This window comes from Macaca thibetana, chromosome 7 (assembly GCF_024542745.1).
Source record: "Macaca thibetana thibetana isolate TM-01 chromosome 7, ASM2454274v1, whole genome shotgun sequence".
In the NCBI taxonomy this organism is placed as follows: domain Eukaryota; kingdom Metazoa; phylum Chordata; class Mammalia; order Primates; family Cercopithecidae; genus Macaca; species Macaca thibetana.
In genome coordinates this window covers 22,102,190-22,120,431 of record NC_065584.1, presented here as the reverse complement: position 1 = coordinate 22,120,431, position 18,242 = coordinate 22,102,190, and the positions used below count along the sequence as shown (strand labels likewise).

Below are 18,242 nucleotides of genomic sequence, written 5' to 3'. Positions count from 1 at the left end.
ATTGGGAGTTATACCTGATGTAAATGACGAGTTGATGGGTGCTGACATGTTGATGGGTGCAGCACGCCAACATGGCACAGGTATACATAAGTAACAAACCTGCACATTATCCACATGTACCCTAGAACTTAAAGTATAATTTAAAAAAAAAAAAAAGTCAGGAAAAAACAGGTGCTGGAGAAGATGTGGAGAAATAGGAACACTTTTACACTGTTGGTAGGACTGTAAACTAGTTCAACCAATGTGGAAGACAGTGTGGCGATTCCTCAAGGATCTAGAACTAGAAATACCATTAGACCCAGCCATCCCATTACTGGGGATATACCCAAAGATTATAAATCATGCTGCTATAAAGACACACATGTATGTTTATTGCAGCACTATTCACAATAGCAAAGACTTGGAACCAACCCTAATGTCCATCAATGATAGACTGGATTAAGAAAATGTGGCAAATATACACCATGGAATACTATGCAGTCATAAAATAGGATGAGTTCACATCCTTTGTAGGGACGTGGATGTAGCTGGAAACCATCATTCTCAGCAAACTATTGCAACAACAGACAACCAAACACTGCATGTTCTCACTCATAGGTGGGAATTGGACAATTAGAACACTTGGACACAGAAAGGGGAACATCACACACTGGGGCCTGTCTGGGGTGGGAGGAGGGGGGAGGGATATCATTAGGAGATACACCTAATGTAAGTGACGAGTTAATGGGTGCAGCACACCAACATGGCACATGTATACCTATGTAACAAACCTGCACGTTGTGCACATGTACCCTAGAACTTAAAGTATAATAAAAAAATAATAATATATAAAACATATGTCCCAAAAGCCTACAGTATGATACCTGTACGTAAAATTTAATAAGCATTTCTATTTATCAGGAAGACAAAGATGTCTATCACTGATATGCAACATAGTATGTCTTAGTGGACGTAACAAAAGGAAAAAAGAAAGGGAAAGAGGAAAGGGGTAAGGGAGTGAGAAAGCAAAGAGGAATACAATTCAAGGAAAACACAAAAGAAGTAGAAAAGAATATTCAAAGTTATTATTTTAAGGAACTCTTCCTATAGATAAACCATAAGCAAGTTAAACAGTTACTGGATCAAAGAACAAAATACATTACTCAACACTGTTCCTACTTACCAAAAATAATTCATAAGAAAATACAGATTTAAAAAGATGTAATTTGCAGCAGCAAATAAAAGCCTACATGGTGTCTAGAAATAAATCTAACAAAGATGTACAAGACTTTTTGGAAAAATTAGTAAATATCATGAAAGAAGATAAAAATAGATCTAAACAGAGAGAGACAGCATGTTTTAGATGTGACGATTGTATAATAAATATGATCCCAATCACGCTTTAAAAAAAAAAGATTTAAGTACAACATAGCAAGAAGCACAACAGAAATTTACCTCCTTCAGACAGGTTCCTATGGTTTGTTTGGCCCCTAAAACTAGAAAAGAATAAACTTTAAGGACTACGCATGATCTTACAATCTGTGACACACAAAAGAGAGAGCTGGCTTGCTCACTATCAGACATATAGGTAATGAAAAAATACAAAAATAGAAACCTCAGTACAATGCTGCCTCTTCCATTTGCATTTTACTTTATTTGTTGGGCTATCCATTCCAAAGATTTTGACACAAAAACTCTTCAGTTAAAGCAAAATACCTGTATAAAAGCGCAGATTTAGACTAACTTCATGGACCCAGAGTAAAGTGTGAATGTTTTCCTTGGAGGTAAAAAATGTGAGGGAATCAGTGGTACTATCAGAGGGAGAGGTTATTTTCAAAGTACCTTGATGAAATGTTTTCCACCTTTGCAAGCAGAGCACCTGCTGAGATCAGGTGGGCATATTAGAGGATTACTGCAGAGAAGAAATGCATTATCTTTTGGAAAGCTGTGCTCAAATCTGTTCAATATCATTATTTTTTCTCCTCATTTCCCTTTGTTGAAGAAACATTCCTGGTGCCCTTTTCTACCATGTTAAAATAAAGCTTTTTATTTTATCCTTTGAGGAAGCAAGCTCAAGTGCAAATGCTCCTTCAGGTCACTTGTCTAAGCCTACTCTATTTAAACAGCTGTATTGCAAATGATAGAAGCACTAAGACTCTTGCCTTGTTAGCAGTAAGCCTTATGATGAGCAAGTCCCCAAATGCCATTACACTTCATACTTACTACTGCACACCAGCAAAAGAAAATCCCTGGGAAGGTATCTTGTTGCAGTGGTTTAAAATGTTTCCCTATTTGTGTTCAACAACTCTAATCACTTAGATAAATGCCTGAGCTCCCAGCACTTTTCCTGCTATAAATGTTTTATTCTAGAATACTCTATTACTGGTAATGCCACCCCCAACACACACATGCACAATACCCACTGAAATATTTTGAGGACTAAAGTTCTAAAAGCCCTTTCCCTGAGTCATACTCTTAAACCTTATATTTTCATGGGGAGTGGGTTCTAAATTTAAACCTGCTTCTCTGTTTGGATTCTGAGATATCATGTACATTTATTAGCCCATCTGCTTCCAAGAATGGCATCCGAGGAGCCTCAGAGCATTAAGTCTATGCCCTGAGTCATTCACAGAAGGGGAGCAGAGATGTCAGAGCTGGAAAAATTGTAGATCATAGCAAGTGTGTTGATATTTCTTGAAAATTAGTGTATATTAGCCAACCACTGTTGGGTTTTTAAAATCTGCTCCGCCTGTTCACAAATCTGGAAAGTCAAGAGATGAAGAGCTAGAACATGGAAGGCAAAGAGTCAAAGGAAAAAGGCTTTGCAAATTCAACTGTGAGAGTCTACAGTTGTGGGTGGAAGTACACCCACGGTGGTGGTGGAAATGGGGAAATTCTCAAGAAGCTTTTAACATTTAAACACTTTGCTAAATTCAAGAGCTTATTAAATATAAAATCATTCTGCCAAGTTGTGCAAAGGATGCCATTAACACAAACTCTCAATAGGGATACTGAGATCAACACTTAAACATTTTACATTAAAGATCATTTTTCTTTTTTCTGAGACACAGTCTTGCTCTGTCACCCAGGCTGTAGTGCAGTGGCATGATCTCAGCTCACTGCAACCTCCGCCTTCTAGGTTCAAGCAATTCTCATGCCTCAGCTTCCTGAGTAGCTGGGATGACAGGCACACACCACCATGCCCGGCTAATTTTTGTATTTTTAGTATAGACAGGGTTTCACCATTTTGGCGAGGCTGGTCTAGAACTCCTGACCTCAGGTGATGATGATTCTTCTCCTTTTCCTTCTCCTTCTCCTTCCTCTTCCTCTTCCTCTTCTTTTCTCCTTCTCCTTCTTCTTCTCCTCTTTTTCTTCTTCTTCTTCTCCTCCTCCTCTTCCTCTTCTTCTTCTTCTCTTCTTTCTTCTTCTTTGGAGAAATGGAATATGCTTTTGAAAACAAAACTTTAGGGCTCAGAAACCATCATTTTGGCTTTCAGTATAGTGAGCAACAGGGGGGCAAATAATGGTGAATTTCTTTATGAACTTTCTTTCAACTGGGCTCCCCTATGAGAATTTATAAAACACTAACCATGTGGCTACTGAGTAAAGAGTAAAGACAATAAATATATTAAAAAATATCTATGAGTCTGGGCCCATTGAAAAGTAAAAATTTTAATCAGAAAAGATATTTGGGCTTTATATAAAATATAGATACAAATGTGTACCCAGGTGCACACACAGAACATCTAATTGTCATGTGAAAAAAAACTTTATTTTCCTCTAAGCAGATTCTGAAACTTTGTTGAAATAAACATAGATTTAAATCTATTTCTTGCTGCCTTGTCTTCTGGTCACCATGACCATAACACTATGTGAGTCTGTTGAAACACATTGCAGATTTTGTTTTGTTTTGTTTTGTTTTGTTTTCTATCTCCCAGCAGTAAGTCCATCTTAAGTGCCCAGGGATGGAATATGGTTAAAGTAGTAGCTTGGTTTAGTTACTCAGAACTGACTGTTCTTACATGTTTTAATCACTTTTCCAGTGTAAAATGGCCACGGCAAATCCTTTATCTAATTTCCAGGCAATTAGATGGTGTTTGCCTTTAATATCTTTGGGCTCCCCTATCCTCCCTTTATGAAACCTTCATATATCAACCCAGCTGCCAGTGGCGGTTTCTTCTGATGTCTAAAAGCCTCTCATGACACTTATTTACTACATGTACAATTTATGTCCCCAGTTCTTTCTTAAACACATTATTATTTTCCCAAAGGCAATGTCCTTCTCTCCCCCACCCCTTCTCTCTCTTTCCTATATATATATATATATATATATATATATATGTGTGTGTGTGTGTGTGTGTATATGGTAGAATTGGAAAATCTATTGGGTGCTAAAGATTACTAGCACATATTAGATTCTCATTAAAAAAAAAAAAAAAAAAAAAAAAAAAAAAAAAAAAACTTAAAATTACAAATGAACAGGCCAAGGCATTAAATTCTCAGTAATTGGTTCCTCCACTTCCACTTTCATTTTGGTATTACTATTTTTTGACTCAGCGAATGTTTTAAAGTTGGGCCAAAAGGCATTATTAAAAGTCACCTTACTGGCAAATATTCTAAAGTAATTATAAGTGATTGTACAGTCAAAAAAAAAAAAAAAAAAAAAAAAACCCATGTTGGAGAAGAAAAAAAGATCTTCCTTGCCTACAGGAACAAAGCCAGGATTACAGGAATCTGGTGTGTTTGCCTTGTATAAAAGCCATTGGCTATGAGGAAATTGGATTTTCCACATGAGGCAGGGTAGGGAACTGTATTTTTTCCTTAAGGTGAGTGTTAGTTGCCAGGACTTTCTCGTAACATGAGACAAAACCAGGAGCAAAAAAGAGCCAAGGAGAGAAAAAAGCCTTCATCTAGACAAGCTTGGCTAAGAGTATTGTTCCTGCTTTTTGGAATAGTTATAGAGAAAATTGATGACTATAGCCTTGTCTTTGTTTATGTTTTCTGAAGTCGGAAAGTCGTATCACTACGTATTGATAATGGAGGGCCTGGACTCACAAGGTACATACAGCTCAGGCCTGAGCTCAGGATCTACGTATTGGATTTGGGCAGCATCAAGCCAGCAGCAAGATGAAAACACCAGGACTGCAAAGAACAAGGATCAAGGTTAAGAGTGGTGAACTTTGAGACCAATTGTGTTCAGATGTACTTGAAGTACATCTCCATCTATTTTGAAGCATCTGACCCATGGCTACCAGGACATAGTCTTCCTTCCTTCCTGCCTGCCTTCCTGCCTTTCTGCCTTCCTCCCTCCCTCTCTTCCTTTTCTCCTCCCCTGTTCTCTTCTTTCCTTTCTTTCGTCTTTCCTTTCTTCATTGCTTTCCTCTTTCCTTTCTTTCTTCCTTCTTAGTTTCTTCCCATACATATTGTCATGCATTCTGCTACTCCTAGGACCTTGAAGAAAAATAATCCAGGTACTCTGTCCTAAGGGTTTCTTATGCTAGCTAGATCCATGTGTTTCAGATTTTAACATCTATAGGCATGATCTGGGGATCTCATTAAAGTGAAGAGTCAACAGCCCTGGGCTGAATCTGAGAATCTGCATTTCTAACAATCTCCCAGTCTGCAGGTCCATAGACCACACTCTTAGATACAAACCTCTTGTTGGATTATTTGAACCTGTATTGGTGGTGTCTGAAAATTACAGGACACTGACTACATCCTCAACTAGAGTTTTGCACTTGATTCCCAGATAACCTAAATTAAAAAAAAAAAAAAAAAAAAAAATTGCAGATTACCGCCCCTTTTGCCAAGAAAATATCACAAACACTGGCTACCAAGGCAAGTGGATGGGTGTCGTCATCCTGATAAGCAGAGAAGACATCATCTGTAGAAGTAGTAAAAGGATGATGAAGCCATAGAAAAAAGTTAGGGATTTTTAAATAAACAGGAATACTTTGAACTGGATACAGACATTAGTAAAGTTTCAATCATAGCCATCATTTTACCAGATGTCTTGACCATTCTCTTTATGCACAACATTTTTTAAAAGTGTAGAAGATCATAGGACAATAACATGTGGTGATAAACTTGTTTGATTACACTTCCCAGGTGCTGCTGGGTCCAATTACCCTGGTGCTAAAATATCCTCTAATTGGGTGTGAAACACACATCAGAGTTAATTACACTGTACATCACTATATAGGCTTGAAATAATTAAGAATGTTTTCATTTCTCAACTGGCCTAGAAAAAAAAGTACATGAAATTCAAGTTTCAATCCTTAGAGATTTCTTTAAAACTCATGAGATCATCTAAATATGAACTTATGTAAATTTCTAACCCTAGAAACTTTTTGAGACCATAAGCCTCTTATCATAACCTAGATACTTTGTACAAATATATAGTTAACTGTGTTTCACAAGGAGAATGTGCCCTTTGAAACTTGTGAAACAAAATTATTATGAGAAGGTCTTTTATGTGAAAAAAAAAATTAGTCACTTAAAAGTGCTGGTCATTTAAAAGTACTCTTTTGGGGCACTCACCTTCATAATAAATATTGGATTATCAAGGCCAATTGCATTACAGAATATTGGTTATATGATGCACGAACAGTATTGCGAGAGTTGGGAGATTACAGCTATAATGACATCAAATCTAGAAAGAAATTCATGGAAATAGATTAGAGTGGAAATTATCTATTACAAGAAGATCCAAGCAACCCATTTGACACAATTTGGATATCTGCCCCCTCCAAATCTCTTGTTGAAATGTGATCCTACATGTTGGAGGTGGGGCCTAGGGGGAGGTATTTCAATCAGAGGAGTGGATCATTCATGAAGTGCTTGGTGCCATCCCCATGGTAACAAGTGAGATTTGCTCTGTTAGTTCATGTTGACAGCTGGTTGTGTGAAACAGCCTGGCATCTCTCCCACTTCCACTTTCACCATGTGACACGTCTGCCCTCCCTTTGCCTTCTGCCATCAGTAAAAGCTGCCTGATATTCCCATACATATTGTCACGCATTCTACTGCCACTAGGACTGTGAAGAAAAATAATCCAGGTACTCTGTCCTGGCACCTCTTGTTGGATAGTCTCAGATATTCCTTTATAACAATGCACTACAGACTAATACAGAAAATTGATATCAAGGAGTCGGGCAATTCTATAAAGATACCTGAAAATGTGAAAATGGCTTTGCAACTGGGTAATGGGCAGAGGTTAGAAGACTTTGGAGGGTTCAGAGAAAGACAAGAAGATGAGGGAATGTTTGGAACTTCTTAGAGACTGGTTTAATGGTTGTGATCAAGATGCTGACAGAAATATGGACAGTGGTGGCCAGGCTGATGAGATTTCAAATGGCAATGAGGAACTTATTGGGAAATGGAACAAAGGTTACCCTTGTTATGCCCCATCAAAGAACTTGGCTGCTATCCATGACCTAAGACTTTGTGGAAGGCTGAATTTAAGGATGATGACTTAGGGTATCTGGGAAAAAAAAAATTCTAAGCAGCAAAGCATTCAAGAGGTGATGTGGCTGCTTCTAACAATCTATAGTCAGATACGGGAGCAAAGGAAAGACTTACAATTGGAACTCATAATAAAATGGAAGCAGACTGTAAAAATGTTGAAGCCTGGAAATGTGATACAGAAGAAAAGAACATTTTCAGAAGAGGAATCCAAGAGGCCTGCGGAGCAACCACTTTGCTAGAGAGATTAGCATGACTCAATGAGAGCCAGGTGCTAAAATTCAAGACTACAAGCAAAAGGTCACAAAGGCATTTCAGAAATCTTAGAGACAGCGCCTCCCACTACAGGCTCTAAAGCCTAGGAGGAAGGAATGGTTCCAGGGACCTTGGAAACAGTCCTGGCCCAGGATCCCACTTCCCTGCTTAGCCTCAGATGCTGCTTGCCACATCTGGGCCTCTCTGGCTCTGGCCAGGTACCAAAAGGGCCCAAGTACATCTCAGGTCGCTGCTCCAGAAGGTGCAAGCTTTAAGACTTGCTGGTTTCCATGTGGAGGACAAATACTGAAAAGTCTGGGTTCCCCGGGCAGAAGCCTGCCACAGGACTGGAGCACCCACAGAGAGCCTCTACTAGGGCAATGTCAAAAGGGACTGTGGGGTTTGAGCCCCCCAACACAGTCTCCGTTGGAGAACTGCCTGGTGGAGCTGTGGAAATCAAGTCACTGCCCTACATACATGAGGATAGTAGAGCACCCTCAGCTTTGAAAGGGTTGCAGGCATCTGACTCTAACTCTTGACGGTATTAGCTACAGGGGATGCTCCCAGAAAAGCCATGGGAGTGGAGCTGTCCAAGGCTTCAGGGATCCACCCCTTGCACCAGTGTGCTTTGTATGCAAGAAGCAGAGTCAAGGATTGTTTTGGAGATTTAAACGTTAACATCTGCTCTGCTGGGTTTCAGACTTGCCCCGGGGCAGGGCGGGGCGGGCGGGGGGGGGGGGGCCTGTTGCCCTTTCTTTTGACTGATTTCTCCCCTTTAAAATGGAAATGTTTACCCAACGACTGTACCACCATTGTATCTTGGGAGTAAATAACTTGCTTTTGATCTTACAGGCTCATAGGTGAAGGGAAATTGCCTTGAGTCTCAGATGAGACTGAAGACCTTTGAGCTGACACAGAATGAGTTGAGACTTTTGGAGGCCTACTGGGAAAGTACGATTGGATTTTGTAATGTGAGAAAGACATGCGATTTGGGAGCATCTAGGGGCAGAATGATATGCTTTGAATATTTGTTCTTTGCAAATGTCATGAAATGTGACCCCCAATGTTGGAGGTGAGACCTAACGAAACGTGTTTGGGTCATGGGGACAGATCCCTCATGAAGGGTTGGGTGCCATCCCCATGGGAATGCTTAAGTTCAAATTCCATTAGTTCACGTGAGAGCTGGTTGTTTAAAAGAGTCTGGCATCTGTCTTGATTCCTCTCTCACCATGTGACACATCTTCTCCCTCTTTGCCTTCTGCCATGAGTAAAAGCTTCCTGAGGCCTAGCCAGATGCTGGTGCCATGCCTGTACAGCCTCCAGAAGTGAGAGGAAACTTTTTTCTTTATAAATTACTCTGTCTCAAGTATTTCTTTATATCAACACAACATGGGCTAATACACTATGCTTAGAGTAAAATCAACAGACATGCTCCTTGATCTCACTTACGTGTGGCATCTAAGAAGGTTAAATTCATAGAAGAGTAGAAAAATGGTTACTAGAGGCTGGGGCAGGGGGAGGGAGTGAATGAGGAGTTGCTGGTCAAAGGATACAAAGTTTCACTTATATACAAGGAATACATTTTGAGATCTGTTTCACAGCAGGGTGACTGTAGTCAGTAAAATGTGTTGTAAATTTTAAAATAACTGAGAGTAAATTCCAAATGTCTTATCACAGAAAAATAAGTAAATGAGATAAAAATATATTAATTGGCTTGATTTAATCATTCTATATTGTGTACATATACCAAAGCATCACACTGTACCCCATAAATGAATATAATTATGGTTTGTCAATTTAAAAAAGCATAATTTTAAAATAAAAAATAAAAACAAGAAAAACATGCTCTTTACTATACTTGTGCTATTTAACCTAATATATAAACATATATAGAATATATAAATATAGAAATTATAAAAAAACTAAAATTCACTTTGGTTGATAATCTTCTGAAAAGGCACATAGATGCAGAAAGATGAAAATGAGTTAGTTTGGCAGCAATTTGTTTTCCAATGCCTCTTGATCTATTGTCCTGGAAGCTTGTGTGTTGACAGTTCCCTTGCTGCATTATCTCCTGGCATCTGTGGACTGACCCATGCTATCTGCCAGGTTTTTCCTAATGTGACTGGCCCTCTGGTTACTAGCTGACTCACCATGTTATCATGGGTTTTTTCTTCCATTACGCTCTGCCTCCCTAGACTTTATCTACCATCTGATGCTGTCCTCCTCTCCTACTATACCAATAGTTCATGCTCCTTTGAGCCAACACTTTCTGGTAGTATTCATCCCAAGCATGGCAATGCTTAGCAAATATTAAATCTTAATAACTCATCTCAAACTATGGTACACTCTACAGGAGTTATAAAGAGCACAAGATATTTTAGATTCTTCTGCCTGCTAAATTATTTCAGAGGTCAGGATTTTTTGATAAGAATTTACTTAACTTATCTTGTCTACCCAGAATAATTTGATTAATCCCAAATCTCTGAGTGACACATTTTTTACCAACCAGCATTGGAATCTGATTTTCAGCAGTTTTTCTATATCGTTTCAATGAACCAGTTCAATAACCTGAACCAAAAAAAAAAAAAAAAAAATCTTAAAGTAACCAGTGCTCATGAGTCTTTAAACTTTAATTTGTCTTTGCACATCACCGTCATGCAAGGAAACAGTAAGTATTTTCAAGAGGCATACTATGTTTGATAAATAGATTCTTTACTCAATGCTGTAACAACATAAACCATTAGCAAAAAGTAATGTATTTGTACTTTGCCCAGTTTGTAGGTAAATATTAAAGTATTGGAACATCTGCTGACTTTTTCCTTGTTCTTCTTGCAAATCTCATCAACTCCCACCGCTTATTTGTATTTAACTTGGCTTCTTTAAGAAGATAAGTAGAGGGAAACAGGGGAGTTTGCTATGATGCCCTCATCCATCTTAAAAGCCAGACAACTAAGTTCTTACAAAGAAAGAGTAAATGACACTGTCTACATTGACTTTAACCTTATGAAAATTACAAAAATTTAAATATAGTCTTGTAATCACAATTAAAGTCACTTTTCTATGGCAACATTTATTCATTTTCATTTTACTTTATGCTGTAATCAGAATTCTTGAAATTTGTAACATCAGGCTCATATAACATTTTGTAAACAGAGAAAAGTCTGTCTAAGTATTAAATAACTTTTTATCTTTAATGCTCCTAGAACATATATTCTTTAATTCATTCAACAAGCACTTGAGCATCTTCTACATGCAAGGTCACATGGCACAGGTCTTGAGTCTCCTTAGCATTTTATCACTAATACCTGGCATGTAGAAAATTTAATTTGAATAACCACAATAATCCCATTCATATTTTATGACAAACCATGCAATAATAGTTTAATACTAGATTTATTTATAAATTTTGACTTAGTTTTTAGATTTACATTTAGATCTACCAGATTTAACTTTAGATTTAGATTTATCGGATTTAGATTTAAATGCCATGTATAGTCTGGAGATCAGGATTCCTTAATGAAGTGGAATTTGAATAAGAACTGAAAAGGAGAACTCTTTAATCAAGTTAAGGGGAAGACTTGCTGTTCAGACAAAAAAAAAAAAGTGTTGTGCCCAAGATCCTAGGGGAGGAAGAACTATATCACAGTGAGGATCACTGAGGAGGACAGAGCGACCGGAGCCAAGAAGGTGAGGGAGGTTGTCCTCTCAATGTGTTGATCCTGCTGTATTAGTCTAGTCTCATGTTGCTATGAAGAAATACTCAAGACTGGATAATTTGTAAAGGAAAGAGGTTTAACTGACTCACAGGTACACATGGCTTGGGGGGGCCTCAGGAAACTTACAGTCACAGCAGAAGGTACCTCTTCACAGGGTGGCAGGAGAGAGAAGTGAGTGCAAGCAGAGGAATTGCCAGATGCTTATAAAACCATCAGATCTTGTGAGAGTCACTCACTCTCAAGAGAAGAGCATGGGGTAAACTGCCCCCATGATTCAGTTCCCCTACCTGGTTCCTCCCATGACACTTGGGGATTATGGAGATTATAATTCAAGAGGAGATTTGGGTGAGGACACAGCCAAACCATATCCCCAGTATTGCCCAATTCTCTGTTCCATCTACCCCATTTCTATCCCAAAGCTCAAAAAGCAGCTGATTCTGAAAAGACAGATACCGGATCTCCTGTTGGTTTAAGGCTTACCCCGTATGACTGACAGGTTGGCCTGGCTGGTTCAGATTCAGACATGAAAACTGACATTGCTCCATGCAGATGCCCTGTCCTAGCATAGACTGACTTCCTTAGTGTCTGCGGGGTCCTTATGTCACCCACAGTGGAGTTGACAGCACAGTATTTCATAATGAGGCCTGTTCTGGAAAGATAACTCTAAATGAGAATCTGAGGGCCAAAACAGATCTGCATTATTCCAAATTCTGTGCTAAAGCAGATTGCATTGTAGCTGGCCTTTGATGTGTTCTCAGAGTCTAATAATAACTTAAAAATGAAGACAAGCATCTGTCTAGAAAAACTTCTAAAGGGTTGTATTTAAAATGCTTTGCAATGGCAAATTAAGAGTTGTAATTGACGTTTTCTTCTTCCTTCCTGTAGGAATGAATTGTAAGATTCGGGAATGCATTTTTTAATATTTTGACAGAAACCTACATGTTTTAATCTTTTTAAGTATGTAATTATAGGACATGGGCCTGCTAGAATTGCGCTCCACATGGGTGGTGGAATAACATGCCCTTTACAAAATGAATTATAATAGATTTTGGATAAAAGCGATAAACACTAGATGACATTTTATTAACACAGAGAATGTCACAGTTTCGTAAAAGTAAATTTGCTACATAAAAATAGTAATGAATAGTTGAATTAATGACTAGATACCATCGAGAGTGTACTCAACATCCTAAAATTTTAATTTTAGGGTATGAACCCCAATGCAGATTATGAGTTTTGGGTGATTATGACGTGTCAATGTAGGTTCCTCAATTGTAATAAATGTATCACTCTGGTGGAGGATTTGATAATGGAGGAGGCTATGCATATGTGGGGACAGGAGGTTCTATGGGAAATCTCTGCGCCTTCCACTCAATTTTACTGTGAACTTAAAACTACTCTAAAAATAAAGTGTATTTTAAAAAATTAAAAAGCGATCTGATGAAATAATCTTAATTGTTATGGAAACCATCGTTTTTAAAATAATGTAAGTTTACATTTAGAATATCAGGAACATAAGGCAATTCATCCACCTCAAGGTCAATGTGTCTGCTCAGCGAGTACTGAGTGATTCTATAGCTGGGCCATTGCTACAATGCTTTCTGTATTCTCAACACTGCATGAGGCACTTCTGCCCACTTTTTCATTGATTCCTCACAAGAACCTCAGGAAACAGGTCCTACTTTTATTATCAACTTATAAACAGGAAAAAAGTGAGGTTCAGAGAGGTTCATTAAATACTCCAAAGTCACACAGATAGTTGCTGTCAGAGGGATAAAAATAGACCTTGCACATGTCTGAGTAGCTAATTCTTCTGCTTGGCTTTTTTTTTTTTTTTTTTTTTTTTTTCGAGTGGATAAATAAGGTTATAAGAAAGAATACTTTTCTACCCAAATATGCTTTACTCTCCTGAAAAAAAAGTGAAATGTAAATACAGTCTTTGAAGCTAGTTTTGAATGTAACTAAAAACTGTAATGCCAGATGAGATAATTAGATTATGAAGGAAGCTCTAACGGGGTTAGGAGAGATGTACGAGAATGCACCCATCAGGTTTCTGGCTGCTGGTGAAGACCTAAGCACTCTCCTCTTCTGGGTAAGTTTTAGGGCTTATCCAATTTCATGCCAAAGCGGGTAGAAGTAGAAGAATATTCTAAGCACGCAGAAACATCTAAACAAAGTAAGGATGCGTGAGCCTCTGTATTCAGGGCACTGCAAATTATTGTTCAAAATAAATCTTTAGGCTAGGAGCAGTGGCTCACGCCTGTAATCCCAGCACTTTGGGAGGCTAAGGTGGGTGGATCACCTGAGGTCAGGAGTTCCAGACCAGCATGGCTAACGTGGCGAAACCCTGTCTCTACTAAAAATACAACTATTAGCTGGGTGGGCGGTGCCTGTAATCCCAGCTACTCAGGAGGCTGAGGCAGGAGAATCACTCAAACCCAGGAGGCAGAGCTTGCAGTGAGCCAAGATTGTACCACTGCACTACTGCACTCCAGCCTGGGCGAGAGTGACACTCTGTCTCAAATATATATAAATATAATAAAAATAAATAAATGTTTAACTATCATCTTGAAAGATTCTGATTTGGAGTTTTTACTACAATTATAATTATTCACAGATAGTTCTTATAAAAGTTCACTTCATGAGTTTCTGAGTTTAGTGTAACTTAGTTTGATAACATCAGGAGAAAAGAATGGTATCCTCTAGGAGTTTACAATCAGAAGAGAAGAAAGAAATATTGTGTCAATGTGAACCAAGAAAGACAAATGTTTTGAATGTCTGAGTCCGTTTACACATTACAGCAAAATGCGGCATTTGCAGGAAAACCTTTAGGGGGGAAAAAAAGAAAAACCACAGCAATCTAAATTATCTTCTCCGTTTCCCAAGGCATCTGGGCCAAGTTTCATATCTGATGAAAATAAGTCCAATTCTGTAACTTTTGTTTTTGGGAGAATAGACTGAGAAGCATGAAAAAAAAAAAAAAAAAAGAAAAGAAAAGAAAAAAAGCAAATTCTTGTTCTTCTTACTTCTCTTCCCTCTGTTCTTTCTCTCCCACCATCCCCTTCTTCCTTTTTTTTTTTTTTTTTTTTTTTTTTTTTTTTAAACAACCGAATTAAACATTACTTAATCCCATCTGGGAGCCACAGTCATTTTTCAAAATCAATTTTTAAAGACATTGTTGTCATATGTTTACCATCCAGGTGTCTACTTTCTCAAGGTAACAAAAAGGTTCACAAAGATTCTTATCTCAAACCGATAAACAGATGCAAACAGAGCCGGGCCTATCTGGGCTACCACAAGGCCTGCTTGACTAATTGCCCTGATAGATCCTTCTCCTGATGCCTAATGTTGTTATTGCACCCAGCATAGCTGAGATAGCACATGTTTAACCCCTGACCCTCCAGCTGCCTGGACCATGCCGCTCTGGAACTAACTGTTCTCCATCATCACTTCCTCCTCATGGCAGCCAGAGAGAGAGATCTGTTTCTAAGCAAATAGCAAAGGCTCTGACCCCGTCATGAGTCACCAGTCTGTCTACCCACTTCCAAGATCCCCCTTTATGTATTTATTCAGCTTGTCAGAGTTCCTGGCCAAAAGGACAGTGATTTTTGAGTTAAATGGGATTCATGCTAACTCTGGGAACAGTAATTTCATAAATCTGAGATGTGTTAAATGACTTCTATAAGCTTCATATGAAACAATCCATCTCATTCTATCCTTTTTAAGGTAACTTTTTATTCAATAAAAATGATAAAATAGCAAAAGACACAGAATAAATAAAAGGCAAATATTCCAGGGCCATTTATTACGATGTAGGGAAATGCCTAATTATTCTGTGCCTTGGAGCACTGATTTATAATTACTATAAGACAGGCTAAATACTATTAGTAACAGCAGAAAGGAGAAGTAAATGTATTTTATCTAAGATAGCTCATCCTTCTCCTACAGTATATTTCACAAGTCTTATTCACTGGTCAAATTTTAGCAGATACTGCCAACACATGGAAATTCAGCTTCTGATTGTCCTGGCTAAGTTTTGCCGCGCAAAAATTTCACATTATATACCACATTGCAGAAACGTTAAAGAGTAATAGCACAATAGCGAGCAACAGTTCTTATGGCCATTTGGGTTAATTAATGAAATTATATTGTCTGTATGAAAAGGCAGAAAATAACTGGAGAAACAGAACGGTGTAATCTTTATGGAGTATATTTGAATATATGTTCATTTTTGTAATATCTCAAAAACTTAAGTAGACATGAAATATTATAGGCTATAATGCTGGGGAGAATAGTCCATTCAGATATACGTTGCTTTTTAGTTTTCACTAAAGCATTTAACATAGAATCAAAACGTGGCTGAATTATAAAACTGCTTCTATCTTTCTAACACTTTGTTTAATCTGGTCTTTAGACCTTTAAAATTTTTTCAACCAAAAAAAAAAAAGAAGCATGCTTGTTTTGTGAAATCAATTCCTGAATGCTAATGTTATTATCGATCATTATTATCCTTCTCTCATAATCAATTCTTGATACTTTGCTCTGTCTGTTAAGGAAGCAGAATCGTAAAATATTGAGTGAATTGACAAGGTATTGCAGACTACTGAGAACAGCAACAACAAGAAGATAAATATTCAAAGTTTTTGTGTCTTTGGAAGTACTTTAAAGGGAATGTGATACAGAAGGAATCCTTGACATCAGAAGATGGTCTAGGTTTAGCTTCATCTACATAGCTGCAAGCCTGAATCTCAGTTTTCTTTCAAATGGGGTTAATGAAACCTTTCTAACCATCTTCTGAAGTCTAAATGATGTACACTGCCCAGCACAGTGACTAAAATTTTTAAAAAGCAAAGGCTAGATCCATTTAAAGTCCCTTCTTGCCTTTGCTTGTAAAACTGACTAAAGATTCCACCTTAGTTCAATTTACCTTCAAGCTGCTTTGAGAATAATTTAAACCAACTCACACAAGTTTTGGAAAGCTTGTTTCATTGGGAGGTAGCTTATCTTCTAAAAAAAAAAAAAAAAAAACTGATGTTAAACATTAACAGGTATGGCTCAACTGAAAGAGAGAAAGAAATTTAGGTGAATTTCTAGAAGTAATAAATTCATGTATTAGAAAATTTTGGCGGGGAATGCCAAACAACAGAATCATACGGGGTAAGGTTCAGAGGATAACGATGTTACAGGATAGGAATTAACAACAAGGGCTCTGAGAGGAAGCGATCCTGGGCTTCACTCAGCAGAAACTTTAGACTTAGTTCCCTCTTTTGTAAAATGGGATAATAATACTTGTTTCATAAAATTATTTCCTAGGATCAAATGAGATAAGGTGAGTAAAGTACTTACTGTAGCAGAGGAGACAGATTTAATAAACGCCATTTTAGTGTAAGTAGTATTAATATTAATTAATTATACGTGTGAGATGATTCTGAAGTTATTGAGAATGCCACGATGCTTTAAGAGTGTTAGCGTGTTCGCACTCCCACGGATCTAAATTTGTGTCCGTAATCATCTCTTAAATATTAATTCATGATGACGAAAATATCTTTCTCAACTTCCCCTTTCTTTTTTTCTTCACTAACTCTCCAACTGGTGGCATCCATTCAAGTTAATGTCAATATAGCATCCCATGTTAGGGTGAGCTCCAGAATGTTAGGCTAACAAGAAAATTCTCCTTTTTAAAAATGATTTATATACTCAAAGCCTAAAATTAATCATGTCTCCAAACATTTGGATCTGATAGTGCAGAACACTGGGCAAATAATTTACCAGATTTTCAATGAATCCAAACAAAGTTTGACAAATATGGGGAAAGTGGACCAAGAATTTTTCTATACCTGGTATCTATCTATCTATCTATCTAGGTATCTACCTATCTGTCTTTCTATATATAAGATGTAGTATTTTTAAATAAGTTTACAAATAAAAGGTTTGTGGCATGTAGTGTCCAGTTTTATTAATAAAATGAACTATTTAGCTATGTAATACATCTAACTAAATGACACTCCCATTTTCCTGCCAAATTACGTAGAAAGACATGATAAGAAAACTACTTTTTCATGTAGTAACAAGCAATAGTCATACTGCTCAAGAACAACTGTAGCATTGGGCTCAAGGTTTAACATCCCAGCAATGATATTTTTAAATCATACCTTGTTTAAACAAATGTAAGTAATTGGATTTCCTTCTATATTAAAAAATGTGCCAGATAAATGCTATAAATCTGAAAGCAGAAAAGTAGGGAAGAAATAGTAATTTATATGTCACAATGGAGTGTTTCACAATTTTTGTTTAACAACACATATTTTATCCTGCTACACCTTGATCTATAGGACCCCACTGATTACAAGGCTGTAAATTGTATGAAGAGCTCTGCAGAAAATCATAAAAGGGCAGCAAGGGGACCTTATATCATGAAGTCACTTGGTCCCTAAGACTCAACCAGGACTTTGATATTTAGTTTAAACACAACCATATATTCTTATTAATAATGAATAGAGCCACTTGTTTCAATTTCATAAGCCCGGTGTACCAAAGCTGGTGAAATTTCTATTACCCATGACCTGGATATTAATCCTACAATTTAAAAAAAAAAAAGGCTCCATTTTTCAAATGTTGACTTAATGCTGAAACAATGAGAAACAACTTTCCCAGAAATTTTGGCACATTGAACAGAGAAATAAGGGTGACCATTCTTTGTTCACTGGGAGAGCTATTAAAAATGCTTTTGCACAGGAAATACTTTTTTTCTCCCCAGGAATTAGGGGATATCTTCAGGAAACTCAGCAGATTAATCACATGAGCCCTGGCTCAACTTTATTTAAA

General features: G+C 37.5%; 1 long non-coding RNA gene across 1 annotated transcript in view; it reads right to left on the bottom strand.

The window, feature by feature from the left end:
* Window positions 1-6,395: 6,395 nt before the first annotated feature.
* Window positions 6,396-18,242, bottom strand: part of LOC126959916 (uncharacterized) — a 38,674-nt gene continuing 26,827 nt past the window's right edge. The window contains exon 3 of the long non-coding RNA XR_007727669.1: window positions 6,396-6,631. This is a non-coding gene — a long non-coding RNA (uncharacterized LOC126959916). The remainder of the gene's footprint in view (window positions 6,632-18,242) is intronic.